General features: G+C 36.6%; 1 protein-coding gene across 7 annotated transcripts in view; it reads left to right on the forward strand.

Annotated features, from left to right (window-relative positions):
• The first annotated feature begins 1,456 nt into the window (after positions 1 to 1,456).
• The window catches only part of LOC106880554 (uncharacterized), a 96,041-nt gene continuing 81,218 nt past the window's right edge, over positions 1,457 to 16,279 (forward strand). The window contains exon 1 of one of the 7 annotated variants that reach the window (XM_089361692.1): positions 1,457 to 1,608. The gene's annotated coding sequence lies outside the window, so the exon portion shown is untranslated. Of the gene's footprint in view, positions 1,609 to 5,865; positions 6,285 to 8,560; positions 8,649 to 10,631; positions 10,776 to 11,253; positions 11,581 to 16,279 lie in introns of those variants that run through there. The other 6 variants (XM_052972451.2, XM_089361694.1, XM_089361693.1 and 3 more) reach the window with 6 other exon arrangements.

Below are 16,279 nucleotides of genomic sequence, written 5' to 3' on the forward strand. Positions count from 1 at the left end.
TGCTGACACTCTCCACATGCATAAATCATCCATTAAAATTGAACATTTTGCTTATTCCCTCTTCATGTGCAATTTCTTGGGTTGTTACATGATGGTCTTCTTTGACTATACACTAAACCTTCTTAATTGGCTCCTTGTCTTGGTTTTTGTAAATGGCCTGCCTGAGCATGCCTCACTCTCTGCTAAGGTGTGGCCATGTCTGAAGCTGATGTACTACTCCATGATCTGAGTTTTGCCCATGGCATTATCACCAAAGGCCATCTTCTGGATGGTTTGAGATTGTGCATCACCAAGCTTTTAGTAAAATTTGCTGCAATATCTCTGTTCAATGCATTTGGTGAAAAAAAAAAATCTGACTAACACCTACTACATATTTGTACTTTAGGTGTAACAGGTGGAAACTGATGCAGTTTACCAGTGTGAAAAATTTCATGCATGCACAGGAAGGGTGGCATCACTTCCCATCCAAAGGATTTTGCCCACACTCTATTAGATTTGGCAGGATAAAATAAAGTCAGATATTTTCGAATGCACCTCATAAACTTCCCTTTCATACGTCCCAAGTTACTGATGGTGGAAAAAATATGAAACATGTATTATATGATGCATGGGTGTCAAGGAAATATGACCTGTGCATTGCTTATGATACACAGGACAAGCAAAGGGTTAATTCCCTTGTATACATATTACTATGTAAAATGGAACTGCTTGAAATAATAAATATATGGAAACACATATCATTTGATGTGTTTGGTGGAGGAAGAGAATGTTCAACATTTTTCAACTTTGTCACAAAAGCCATTTATAATTTTCCAAAGAATATTGATGTTTTTAGCTTTGTATTTTTTGTGAGTTAATGAATTATTTATAAATTTGAATACATGTCTAAGTGAACTATTATTGTCAAATAAGTGCTGACAAATGGAATTCTGTATTATATCTTTTTAATTTATAGCTAGTTTATTTCTATTTTTATTTTTGTTGTGATTGGAGAAGTAAAGTCTCCTACTGTTGATGTAATACATCAGTTTGTTTCCATTATTTTCCAGTTTTGTATACTATATTATCTTTCCATTTTGAAGTCTTGGGTTTAGCAGGGGGCTGTTTCTTGACATTAGCTATAGAGTAGACCAAGTCATTCAGTCTGTCAATATTCAGGTGGTCTGATATCATGAGCATATATTCCTGCAAGGCTGTTATATTTATTTATTCTTTCATACAGCTGTTAATCATTTGTAGTTTGAAATGTTTATTGATTTTGTGATGTTCTCTTCTATTTTCTTTTATGGTTTCAATCAAGTTGTCTTCAGTATCAATTCTAATAGATCCGTGCCAGTGTGTGTTGTTCTATTTGTTGTTGGGTGAGGGGACTGAGGGGGTATTGTTATTGTACTGTATTTCCTTGTGTGTTTCCATGTTCTCTGCTTTTTGTGCTTCTAGCATTGTTTCTCTCTGTGTGTTTGTGATTTGCTGCACTGTACTGTATGTTTCTTGTGTGGACAGCTCTGTAATAGTTTCGATCTGGTTTGAGTTCTTATTTATTGTGTGTGTAGTTGCCTATGCTGTGTTTTTTCTTTTTGTAGGATCCTCTGTATTTTGGTGGAAAAAGTAAGTTCTGTACAATTTTCATTTGCTTGTGGTCTATCATTTACTGTGGTTGAAAGTTCTCTTCTATTTTCCATGTGTGTTGTACCAACATATTTGTTTATTTCAATTTTGGATATTCTAGCCTCACAGAAAAGAAACTTTCACACATATCCTAATTTGTTTGCTGTTATATTTTTCTTACATCTTTTATCTTTTTCCTCTATAGTTCATATTTCTCTTCTATGATGCTTGTATGTTTGGGGGTTGAGTGATGGTGTGCAGAATGCATACAACACTTCAAAATAGTCACCACCACTCCAGTATTCACTTTTAATTTTGCTTTTTGTTTTGACTTTTGGAGCCACCTGTTTGGCTTAAATGTTTGAGCAAACACTGTCTCTGAGTTCCTTATATGAAGACAGTTTTTGAAACATGATTGCAAGAGGCTCAGAGATTGAAATTCACTTCAATTTTATTATTATTATTATTATTATTATTATTATTATTATTATTTTGGTTTGTCACAAGTTTGGTCTTATTCCTGGTAGGATTTATCTGGGTAGCAGGTTACTACCTGCAGCTTTAGGTATCCACAAGTTTTCAGCAGTCTTTCAAGTGCTTAGAACCCTCCTGATAATCCTTGCTGTCCCTAAGAAACTTTATGTAGGAGCTCTTCCAGGCATTCTATTTCAATCTCCTTCAGCCATTTGTCTACAGCTTTTCTTATTGTTCCCAACGTACCAATTATTATAGGCATGATCTTTACTGTTCACATGCTTCAAAATCTTCCTATTTCAAATTTTAAGGCATTGTACTTTCTTTGTTTCTCTTCCTCTTTCTTTACAATCCTGGAATAAAATGGGCCTGATGGATCGATAAGTAAGCAACTCTACTTTTCCTGATCTATAATTGTTATATCTATTATTATTATTATTATTATTATTATTATTATTATTATTATTATTATTATTATTATTATTATTATTATTGTGCCGGTGGCACGTAAAAGCACTCACTACACTCTCTGAGTGGTTGGCGTTAGGAAGGGCATCCAGCTGTAGAAACTCTGCCAAATCAGATTGGAGCCTGGTGTAGCCATCTGGTTCACCAGTCCTCAGTCAAATCGTCCAACCCATGCTAGCATGGAAAGCGGACGTTAAACGATGATGATGAATATTATCATTATTATTATTATTATTATTATTATTATTTTCTTAGGGCAGTAGATTGGTAGCATTATTAGAATATTTTATGTTCAAATTCCACTGAGGTCCACTCTAGTTTTCATTCTTCTAAGGTTGGAAGACAACAAAATATCAGTCAAGTACTGGAACTCAATGCAATCGCTTACCCCCCACCCCCACCCCCACCCATACACTCTCCTCAATATTGCTGACCTTGTGCCTATATCAGAAACAATTAATTGCTATTCTAAATCCAGCAAAGTTTTGTAATATGTCATGTATTACTATCAAACATCAATCAAGTCAGAAAGAGAGAAAGAATGAGACAGACAGACAAACAGACAGAGACAGAGAAAGGGAGAGAAACAAAAGGGGAGGGAGAGAGAAACAAAAGGGGATAGAGAGGAAGAAAGAGAAGGAAAGAAAGGGAGAGAGGGAATGACAGAGGGAGTGAGTGAGACATTGACCTTGTAATAACGTTCATCAACCAGACGTTACAAAATTCAAAACAATTGTTTTCAGTTTGGTTTGTATACTTGTCTGCTCTTTGTTTCTTATGAGCTGTTTGGATTAAACATGCAGATCGCATTACCTATTGAGGAATCAAACTATCACCCAATGACTAGTAATACTTTTTATTTTTTTGCTTGCTTCAGTTATTGGACCATGGCCATGCTGGGGCACCACCTTGAAGGGGTTTGAATCAATGAAATTAACACCAGAACTTATTTTTTAAGTTTGCTATTTATTCCTTTTGTCCCTTTTGCTAAGCCATTAAATTACAGTGATGTAAACAAACCAACTTTGGTTGTTGAGCAGTTGTGGATGGAAAACACTAACAAGACTATACATGCACACATATAGATGTGTGTGAATATGTATATATATATATATATATATATATATATATATGTATATATAAAATACAAAATGGGACAATAATGCAAAACATCTGGGCAGTTAGGTGATACAAAAATGGGACAACAAAACATCCAGATAGACGATACCAAGAAAACAAGGGCGGGTCATTTGAAGTTTTCTTTCCTCAGTCAAGTACCAGGTTATCTTCGCAATTTCAGCTGATTATACTCAAGATTACTCCAATCTGGCCAGCCCCAAGGAAAAACTAAGCTAAGACCATTAGATTCCTTGGAAGAAAGCAGCAAATGTATACAAAAACAAGGATGGAAAAAAACGGACAATGTTACACAAATACAATAAAAATAATAAAACAGGACATAACAACGGAAGTCTTTTGACTAAGGATGAATTAAATTAAGCTGGCATATGTGGAAATAAAGCCTTACGGCAGGGATGCAAGATTTCACAGGCACAGGGAGGAATATTGATGTATATATATATATATATATATATATATACAGGTACACAATCCTTTATCTGGAACCCTTGGGGACAGTTGTGTTCTGAATTTCAGATTTTTGGGGATTTCAGAATAAAAACTGGCTGCCCCAGATAGTAAACTAAACATCAAAACAGACGTCCTACTATGATAGCAAAAGCACATTTATACATGGTGGTACCCAAAGGAAACCAGAACTTTGCAATAATTTTATTCACTTAGTTTTATATGTTTACACTTTTATCACCTTCAAAGTGTTCTCCATTTGAAGCAATGCTTCCTTCGCTTTTTCTCACTGTTAACCATACATATATATATATATATATATATATATATATATATATATAGAGAGAGAGAGAGAGAGAGAGAGAGATACACGCACACACATATATGTGTGATGAGCTTCCATCCAGCTCCATCTGCCAAATTCACTCACAAGGTTTTTGTTGGCCTAGGGCTGAATGCAAAATCATGCAGTTGGGAAGCAAACTTCTTAAGAATAAAACCAACCTGTGCCTATGTTGATTTATTTCCAAGATAAATAGCTTTGGCTCAAGAGCTTATCTCTTCTAACCTATGTCTCTAGTTGTTTAATCTGCCTAACAACCTCCAAAACATGTTGGTGGGGGAAGCAAAGTGTCAATGACTAACCATGCAAGCATGTGAAATTGGACGTCAAAACGATGATGATGATGATGATGATGATGATGATGGCGATGATGACGATGACGATGACGACGACGATGATAACTTCTCAATCCTCTAACGGCATTGCTAATGAAAGGACTTAAACAGCTCCACCACTTAGTCATGGTCAGACATGAGAACAGTGATGATAATGATGATGACAACGATGACGATGATGACAACGATGATGACAATGATGAGAATGATAACATTAATAATCAGTTGTAGTTTTCCATATTTCTTACAAAGGATGTTTTACACATCTCCTAATGCTCCCATTTTGTTTTTCAATACAGGAAATAATCACCACAAGGTCTAGTCCTTGTTGAAATGTGGTAGCTTATGTGCCTCAGTGACCCAGAGAACTATGCAAGTAGAGTGCAAGCCCCCAATAAAGCCTCCCATGCAAAGCAAGTTCAAAGGATAGAGGCCAGGCTAATATGGACCAGCTGTTCCAAGAGATTAAAGTGGGTTTGTGTTGGTCCAGGACCCCAAACTAGAAAAAAGCAAAATTCTAGGAGCATTGATAACAATTCACAACTAATAAGACCTAAGGAGGCAGAGATAAAGTCACGGGGACCAAACAGGAAAAAAGCAGAAAAGACAGATCAGAGTCAAGAACAGTAGGAAAAAGGTGTTGATGCTCAATGCTCCAAAGGAATGGAAGGGCTGAACCCTTTAGCATTCAAATTATGCTGTTAGATGTTATACTTATTTATTGAAATGGTCTTGTAGCTTTGATAATTCAGTGTAGTGATTGTTCACTTTTTAGAATGACATTGTAGGGTAGGTGTGAGAAGCCAGACCTGGCCAGTTTTGACATAAAACAGGGATGAGTTTTGGCTGGAAATGGTCAGTTTAAATGCTAAAGGGTCAAATCAGTAAGTACAGGATATAAGCCTGTATGTAACCTTTGCAAGTTATAATACAATATTACATCATAACATGTCAACAGCGACATACTGCTGCATCACGCCATATGGCTGTGACCATACAACCACCATCACCTCTACCACCTACACCTCTACACTCTCTACTATCACCACCACCACTACTACCATACCATCGACATCACCATTGTTACTTCCTCCACCACCACCATCAAATCATACTACACCACTTCTACAACACTACCACACCATCTGTACCATCACACACACATATACTTATTATCCCACAACCACACCACCAGCACCACCACCACCTCGTCCACCTCAGTTTTCTGTTGTTAAAAAAAAAAAAACTATTCTTTGTCAAAATAAACTTCTTGTTATTAAAAAGACTGTCATGCTGTTTTCTGTTCAATTTTGAACATATTTTGAAGATATTTGGTTCAAAGTTCAGATCCTATGTTTTGGTACATGTGACATTACTTTCTGCCAGGCCTTCCCCAACTCTTTTCAGCCACCCACTCACAGCTCAAAGTTGGCTGTGATTTAGTCATTATACTTCACATTTTATGTCATGTAAGTACCTTTTCCATTTCCCCTTTTCTTTTTACATACACATAATTTTCTCATATCAAGTTAATTTCAAGACTTGTTTGTTCTTGTCATTCATCTTTTTTAAAAATGAAATGATATAATTTATATTAACAGTAACAAGTTGTAAGCAGGTATGACTGTATTGTTAAGAAGTTAAGTGGATTTTCTTTGTAACTCCCATGGTTTTAGGTGTTAATCTTACTGTGTGATACCTTGGGCAAAGTTTTTTGCTGTAATCTCAAATGAATTGAACTATATTTTACTAAGTGAATTGTGGCAGATAAAAACCTCGTTATGTATGTATGTATGTATGTATGCATGTATGCATGTATGCATGTATGTATGTATGTATATATGTATGTATGTATGTACATACACATGTGTATGTATGTGTATATATTGTGTACTTGTGTCTGAGTGTATGTGCATATGAATGTGTGAGTGTTTGTGTGTATTAATGTGTGTATGTATGTGCATATGTATGTGTGGATGTGTGGATGTGTGGATGTATGCGTGTATATGCATATATATATATATGTGTATGCATATATGTGTACCAGTATAAATAATACACCAAGAAATTTTTATATCAAGAAATCTGAAATTTAACCATTCAATGAATATAAATTAATGAAATAATCTATCAGAATGCAACATGTAGCAGGACTGACATGGAAGCTAAAACTCTTGAAATTGGGGCTCAAGTATGGCAATAGCCTCAATATTGAAATAAATAAAAGGAACTAAAAGGAACAAAAGAATAATAATTACAGACTATTAAATGACTATACAACACTAAATGACTATAAATACACCCAAATGACTATATACACAACACTAAATGACCATAAATACACCCAAATGACTATATACACAACACTAAATGACCATAAATACACCCAAATGACTATATACACAACACTAAATGACCATAACATACCCAAATGTCTATATATACACAACACTAAATGACTATAATCACAATGCCAAATAACCAAATGCATACCTAAATGACTATATATAACTTAATGATGTAAAAATACTCACCTGAATGACTATATACAACCCAGAATCACCACATATATATAACTAAATGCCGGATAGGTGCAGGTATGGCTGTGTCATTAAGAAACTTGCTTTGCAACTAGGCTTTGAGGTTCAATCCCACTACACAACACCTTGGGTAAAGGTCTTCTATTGTAGCCCTTGTGAGCGGATTTGGTAGGCAGAAGCCATCTACAGATATACATACAAACATCATTACATACATACATACATACATACATACATATATATATATATATATATATATATATATATATATAATCATCATCATTTAATGTCCATTTTCCATGCAGGCATGGGTTAGACTGTTTGACCAGAGCTGGTAAGCCAGTGGGCTGCAGCAGGCTCCAGTTGTCTATTTTCATTATATGGCTGGATGTCCTTCCTAATGCCAGCCACTCCACAGACTGTACCAGGTGTCTTTTATGTGCCACCAGCATAGGTGCCCCTTATGTGTCACCAGCATGTAAATGTCAGTCTTTAAGGTAGTGCTTATCGTGGCTATGAATTGTTTTGACTCTTATGACTAGCACTCTTAGTTGCTTTAGTGACATATATATTTTTGTCTTTCAGCTGAAAAATTGCTAACAAGCCACCCTTATTATTTATATATATAGACATAGTCTGATCAATAAGTACTTGGGACTGTTGCCATAGTAACAAGGCTAAAGCATGCTGAGTGAAAACACTTAGCACAGATTGACCTTGAACTCTGCTAAGCACATGCACTAAGTTTTAACGTTCTAGCTCACTTTTGCTGTTTACAGCAGTGCTTGGAAGGAAGGGGTGTAGCATGTAAGTGTCGCATTGACCATAACAGAGAAAGTCGAGCAGAGAATCTGCATCAAATTTTGCCAAAAGCTTGCCGATACCTGCTCTTGTGCAATTGAAACCCGAGTGTCTTTTTGGTCAGCTGAAAGCAGTTTTGGCACAAACTTGGCAGGCACACATCTGATATCCAAATCTTCAGTGATAATGAACTGAACTGAACCGTAACTAGTCTGCACATCCTCTGATAATTCACTGATAGTAATTCGATGATTTCCCCTCACAGCTGCTTGCATATCTACGATGTTTCTCAGTTCTCAATGTCCCCTCTCCCATTCTCTTTTGCCTTATTCTTCTCCTCCTTCTCCCTCACACACGCATGTGCACATATGATCCAGCAACCCTTTCGTCATCTCCATCTGGTTGACTGAAGTCGCCATTGTTTAGTGACAAAGACAACAGAAAATTGTTCCACACCAAGATGGAAATTCTCAAGAGAAGACTTCTTTACTGGTAATGGAAATTTTCCCCCTAATTCTATATTGCTATATAAAGTACATTGTCACCAACTGGTGAATAAAGCAAACTGACAGTGGCAGTGAGAACAAATTGAATTGTAATTGCTCACTTTTCTAGTGAACTTAATATCTGTTTCCAGTGTCAAGAAATGATAATGTGAAATGCAATAGTAGACTTTTCCTCTAAATTTTTATTGATTTTCTTCTTTTTTTTCAGAATTAAACTCTCAGATCAGACTGACAATTCCTCCCACCTCTCTTTCTCTATCAATTTATTTATCTATCTATCTATTTCTCTCTCTCTTTCTCTCTCTCTCTCTATCTATCTCTCTCTCTCTCTCTCTTGAGAATCTATCAATATTCACCTTTAACATTAAAAACTTCATGTTGTCATTTAACTGGCAATCCACCATAATACTCCACATGCTGTTATTACAGTATATTTTATTCTAATTACAGCTTCCTCTTATTTAACTGTTATCACACTCTGTGATTAAAATATTTCAATATTTTTATATTTTGACAATAACCTTCTTGTTCATAACTATAACTTTTTAAATATTTCCTTTATCATAATCTATTGTTGTTGTATAATATCTATTTATCAACAAGTGATAGTTTGTAGAGTATTGATACATATAGCAGAAACAGCTGTAAGCTAATGAAGTTAATTACATAATTCCTATTCCCTTGTCACTTATCTAATTTCATATTATGCTCTGTACTTGTTGAATACTTTACTCTGAAGCATATGTATATTGGAAGGGCAGGTATTTGTACAACAAAGATAGCTACAAGTATATCAAATACTATATCACATAAATTCTTGATTTATTAAAATCATCTCAGCCTCTAGAGGATGTTTCATAATTACCAATAGGCAATTAAGACCAACTCTGCTTGAGAAAGGGAGATAATCTCAAGATACAAGATTTCTCTAAAACTGACATTCCAGGGAGGAAAAGGACAGGCTTATTATCTGAAGATAAGAGGACAATCTTATCTCCAAATAAGTTTCCTTAGCTACAAGAGATCTTATCTCCTGTAACCAAGGAACTTATACTTCCTCTAGAGGTGGAAATCTATAATAATAAATGTGAAGTTCTGTCTGTCTGGGATCCCTGTATCTCAGTCTACATTTGCTCTACATAGACCTATTATGCCATTTTGGAATCAGGATGATCCCAGGATTGAAAATCTGCCCTTCGTTTGGTTCTTGAACATCCAGCATTGGGATTTGATTTAAAAGCATTTGGGTTGCGATTTCTAGCAGGTAAAGCTTGGCTGATTCATGCCATCCTGGTTGGCATTCGTCAGATGGCATTAGAGATCAAAAGAGAGATAAATGACTTTCGCTTTATTAATTATATGTCAAGATAAGAACTTTGGGACAAATTGGCCAACAGTTAGAATTCAAAACGGGACTGGAACAATAGAATAATTGCATTACAGAATTAATTCTCATCAGTCCTTAACCTTTGATCAAACACCACTAAGGCATATAGTCATTATAGAAGTATTATAGTTATGCTATTTAGCTCTCCTTAATTTTGGGCTGCAGGCCCAGTTAGCCCTCCACAGGAGCTAGCTTAAAAGTCTGCACGCAATGCGGCTTTTAAACTAGTAATTTTAATAAATCAAGCATTTGTATTGAATAGTATTTTATATTTATATATTTACCTATTTCCACAGTTAGATGAACTTGGCTCCATTTATGTTTAAATATTCTGACCACAGACAACACATTTGCCAACTCTTTCAATCTGTTATCTAGTTGTCATTCACCCTAGCTCCTTGACTGAAATTAATGGTTATTCAATTCAATGAAATATTTTATCAACTAAGAGAGAGAGAGAGAAGGTTGTAAATCAATAGGGTTATCTTTTTTATTGTTTTATTTATTTGATCTGGTACATGTACTGGAGTTTCCCCACCAACCCTTTTTCTTTCTGCAGAGTATTGGATTTTATTTGTTTTCGTTTTTATCATTGGCATGTGTTAGACAGTGGTAAAATAGAAAACAGGTTCGTTATGGAAAAACAATTGATTGAGATTTGCTCCTCTTGCATACATATGTGCATACTGTTATGATGTTCTTTAGCACCGACTCAACCCTGATCAGGTAGATCTATAAACAATTGTTACCATCCTTCTTCTTTTTTTTTTAAATAGGTATAATACATCAAGGACTACATAGCCTTCTTTTTTTATGAATACCCAATTACACATCTTTTTCAAGCAAGGTTTGGCTGCTATTTTTTGCAGATTGAGCAATTATATCAAGTCTCATACCTTGACTATTTTAGTTGTTTGATTGAAGTTTTTTTTAATAGTTATTTTTGTTGCCTTTTCTTAATTACTGGCAGCTGGTAGAATCATTAAATACAACTGATGTTTATCGGGAAAAAATCAAGATATGTTCCTCTGGTTTTACACACACACACACACACACACACACACACACATGTCGTTGTTGCTGTTGTTGCTGGCAGTGGTGGTGGTGGTGGTGGTGGTTATGATAATAGTGGTGGTAGTAGTGACAGTGGCAGTTGTGGCGATGGTGGTGATGGCAGCAACAGTGGCCACAGCAGCAGTGGTGGTGGCAGTGGCAGTAGTGGTAGTGGTGGTGATTTGTGTGTTGGTTATGTTACTCTTGTTATTGCTTGCAGCAAGTGTTACTGCTGTTGCTGCTACTGCTGTTGCTTTGTTCATGCTGCTGTTTAACCCAAGACAGACCTGGCATTCCAGCTGTGAACATGATTACCGTCTTCCTAGGAAATACATTATCCAGTACGTCCTTCTTCTTTTTAAGACAGCAGGATGTGATTTGAGGGAAATCTGGCTGTTGTTTTTACAGGTCAGTAATCATGTAGAGGTAACCTCAAGGTAGATATAAATCATTATAACAAGGTGAAAATATAAAACAGGTAAATGACTTACAGTTCAAATGATACTTTATTCTTTGTCTAAAAATTTTGTAATATTTTGACTCACAGACAGATTCATAAAATGTAACCAGACAGACAGACAGCTACACACACACAGACACACAGACACACACACATGCACACATACACATGCACACACACATGCATGTATTCACACACACACACATACATATACATGAATGCTTGCATGCACATGCACATGTAGATGTACATGTGTGCACACATGTAGATGTACATGTGTGCACACATGCACATGCCCATGCACATGCACACACGTGTACACATACACACATAATGCACAACAGTAAAGTGTTATGCAATCATACATAGAGGTGCAGGCATGACTGTGTGGGTAAGAAGCTTGCTTTGCAACCACATGCTTTTGAGTTCAATCCCACTGTGCAACAACTTGGACAAGTCTTCTACTATAGCCCTGAGACAACAAAAGCCTTGTGAGTGAATTTAGTAGATGGAAACTGTGTGGAAACCCATTGCAAGTGTGTGTATATGTATGTATGCATGGATGGATGGATGGATGGATGGATGGATGGATATGTGTGTATGTATGTTTGTGTTTATCTCCCTACCACCACTTGACAATCAGTGTTGATTGGCTTATGTTTCTGTAACTTGGCAGTTCAGAAAAAGAGACTGATAGAATAAGTACCAAAATTAAAAATAAGTACTGGGGTCAATATGTTCAACTAAACCCTTCAAGGCCATGCTCCAACTTGACCACACAGTCCAGGGATTGAAACTAGTAAAAGATTTAAATAATTTAACAGAAAGATTCATCCACACACGTGTGTACGCACCAGTAAAGAATTATACAATCATACACACACATATAGAATATGAAATTACATATCTACTCATACATTGCATGAAGTGGGTGCTGTAAAGTTCCTGGCTTTGAGTTAAAAAAGATACAGGAGGATCAGTTAATGATTTCATTCGCCATATTCCCCTTTCAGATTCAGACGTGTTGCGGTGACTCTAGGACATTTATCCCCCATGCGCAATAACCCCACAAGGAGACAATTACCCCTGAGGACAACAGATGATGATTTAAAACTTCATTATATATTGGAGGGGGTGTAATTGTCCTAAGGGGGTAGTTGTCGTCGGGGAAAATTGTTCTATGGTGGGGTAATTGTTCTATGGTGGGGTAATTGTCCTGGGGGTAATTGCCCTGATACGATTGCAGTGGTCCTTCAGTTTTTCTAAGCCTTGTAAAAGAACTTGGGGGGGTTACACCTCTAACCAGGCCTTTCATGATACCCTTAAAGCCAGGAACTTTTCAGCACCCCCTCTTATATATATACCTACCTCCCCCCCCCACACACACAAACATATGTTTGTACATATATGCTCAAATATACATGCATGCACATACACATATGCTCAAATATGCACTCGCATACACGTATCCTTGTACACACAGGCTCAAAACATACAACACACACACACACTAAAATATGCTTATTAAAAACTTATTGAGTGATCTACACACAGGAAAAATGTATAAATGTGTATGTATTAAGATTACAGAGAATACAGAGAAATATATGCCTGTACAACCATACTCTTACATAATTACACATATGCATGCATACATACATGTGTACGAACTTAAACACATGCAGACATACACACACTTATACATACCCACCAACACCTGTAAAAAAAGGTACTTGTAAAAAATCAAACATCAGCACTCAAGATACACATCACACATGCATGTATGCACTACTAAAAATGCAATCCCACATTCATGCACTCATTTACACGCACATGTTTGCAAACACATATGTCGCACAGTCACACATACACATATTCATAGAAAGAATACATACGTCAACCTCTACATGATAACTCAACTTACTAGAAATAACAGCCAAACCTCTCAATTCACACTATATTGGTAGAAGAAAAAGAACAATGCACATTGTATAATAGAGTCCTAGACATTCCTCAAAAAAGACTGGATTGTCATGGCAAGAATGTCTGCTCAGTCAGAGTTGACCTGAATGCAAAAGAGATTGAGTTGGGATCACAGGTAGGCAGGCATAAATGGTAGACTGTGTATGTGGCAAATACACAGATACACAGAAGGAGTTATATGTATGAATGCACCTTGCAGGGGAGCTGGCTATTCTAAGAGTAGAGTAGCCAGAGTAAGAAGTTCAGGGAACAATTGACCCTACTAATAACAATGAGTTTCTCTCTCATAGTAAAGGGTAGATTATATGTTATGCATGAAGAGTGATATTACATGGAAGCAAGACATGAGCTTTGAATGCAGAAAATTTGTGAAGACTAGAAAGAAAATTAAGTAAGCTTGGAAAGCAGAGCACAAATGAACTGAAAGAAAAATTGGATATAAGAGAAATCATATGTAACATGCTAGAGAAAAAGCTGCTCTGGTATGGACATAGGATGTCTGTTGTATATTAAAAGTGTTGAGCACTTTAAGTGGATTGAACCTGTGGAAGAAGGAGACTGAGGAAGGCATAAGACGAAGTGGTGAATATTGATCTCAAGAAGTTGGACTTCATGAAGTAGATGACAAAGAATCACAAAGAATCATGATGAGTGATGATATGCATTGCAGGAGAGGTCCCACACACCTATTCTGGCATGGTGAAATGAACATTAGAAAGACGTTGATGGATTTACATTTGGGGTTTCTTATCAAGTATATTCCAACTTAGTCTCCATCAACTGTGAAAGTGCATGGTTTAGTAATAAAGGTGTTGCACTCATGGTCAGAAAATCAATGTTTCAATTCCCAGACCTGGAACAGCATTTTGTTCTTGAGCAGATCACTTCTTTTCACATTGTGTCAGTCAACTCAACTGTAAACGAGGGACCTTGCAACAGACTGGTGTCCTGTTCAGGAGACTGTTGTGATCTCAGTCACTTATATGCCATGCAAACAAAGTAAATGGCCCTAGAAGTCCCAAGACTCAAAGCAGTAATCAGAGGTTACCATTATCTTTACTTCCATAAACTCTCCTCCCCATTGTGTTATCTTCTCATCCATCAGTTATACTATCTCATTTATTCATGGCCTGAGAGAGTTTTGAAGATAAATCAAGGTCTAGACATCTTGCAGCTGACATCACCAAAGTAAACATTTATTGTGCTCACCATATGGTGATGGATGACAAGTGATTGACTATAAATCAAATAGCCAATGCTTTTGGCATATCCCATGATAGAGTTGAGAATGAACTTGGCATGATGAAAATTTCTGCTTGGTGGGTGCCAAATCTTCTGACACCTGATCGAAGCTCACCAGGAAAATGTGGTATTGTCTGAGGCAGATCCAGCTAGCTTCCTTGAACATTTCCTAACCCAGGATAAGTGTTGGGTTTATTACTTTAAGCCAGAGACAAAGAGACAGTCCATGCGGTGGAAACACTCCTTCTCACCTGCTTCAAAGAAGGCCAAGGTTGTTACCATCTGCAGGGAAGGTGATGACCTTAGTTTTTTGGGATGTGAAAGGCATTGTGTTTTTTGATTATCTTCAAAGGGGTACATCATCAATGGAAAGTACTATGCCAGCTTGCTGAAGTAGTTATGAAAGGCTGTCAAGACCAAACGCCCAGGAAAACTGATGTAAGGGATCTTGTTTCATCAGGACAATGCTCCAGCACACAAGTTCTTGCTTTCAATGGCTGCTGTGTATGACTGTGGCTTTGAACTGGTTGATCACCCACTCTATTCTCCTGATTTGGCCCCAACTGACTATCATCTGTTCCCCAACATGAAAATACACTTGGCTGAGAACCAGTATCGCAATGATGATGACATCATATCTGCTGTTCACGACTTTCTTAATCAACAAGATGAAAGCTCCTTCATCAATGCGATGCAAGCACTGCATGAAAGATGTATGTGAACTGCAAAGGGGACTATATTGAAAAATTAACCTCATCTGTCACATTCTATGACAGTATCTTTATCAGCCTATGAACTTTTCAGTCAACCTTCTTATCTCTCACTTGTCACTCATTATTGACACCAACCACTTTCTTTCACAATTACTCATCTCTATTATTACTCATGTGAAGACATCTGATCTAGTGGTTAGGATGTTGCACTCATGGTTTCAAGGTCATTGTTTTGATTCCTGGACCAAATGGTGCATTGTGTTCTTGATAACATTTCTGTTGCTGGTATATCAATAAAATGCACCAAGTACACTGTTAAGTGGTTGCTGCTAGGGAATCATCTAGCCATAGAAATCATGCCAAAATTGGAACATACAATCAAGACATGGTTCTCCCAGCCCATTTATGAGGACAATAACTCCAAATGAAAACTAACTTGGACTCTGACAGCCTAACTAACCCATAACAATGCTGCAAGAGGACATAAAATGATGTTAATGAAAATGTTACAATCATATTTTGGATCTTTTTTAAAACGGGGGCCACATTTTTCATTAACGAAACACTTTGAAACTTGGAACACTGGTAGAATGTGTCATATAAAACATCTTTTTCTCTTAGTCTTCTTTAAAAAAAAAGAAATCCATAAATTATTCCATGTTAAAGTTGTCGTATTTCTGTAATTTCAACCAATCACTGACGTCCATTCAGCCGATATACACTAAGTGCCGACTACATAAACAAACGATTCTGAAACAATTAACCCTAACCCTAACCCT

Source organism: Octopus bimaculoides, chromosome 13 (assembly GCF_046866305.1).
Source record: "Octopus bimaculoides isolate indiv1 chromosome 13, ASM4686630v1, whole genome shotgun sequence".
Lineage (NCBI taxonomy): Eukaryota > Metazoa > Mollusca > Cephalopoda > Octopoda > Octopodidae > Octopus > Octopus bimaculoides.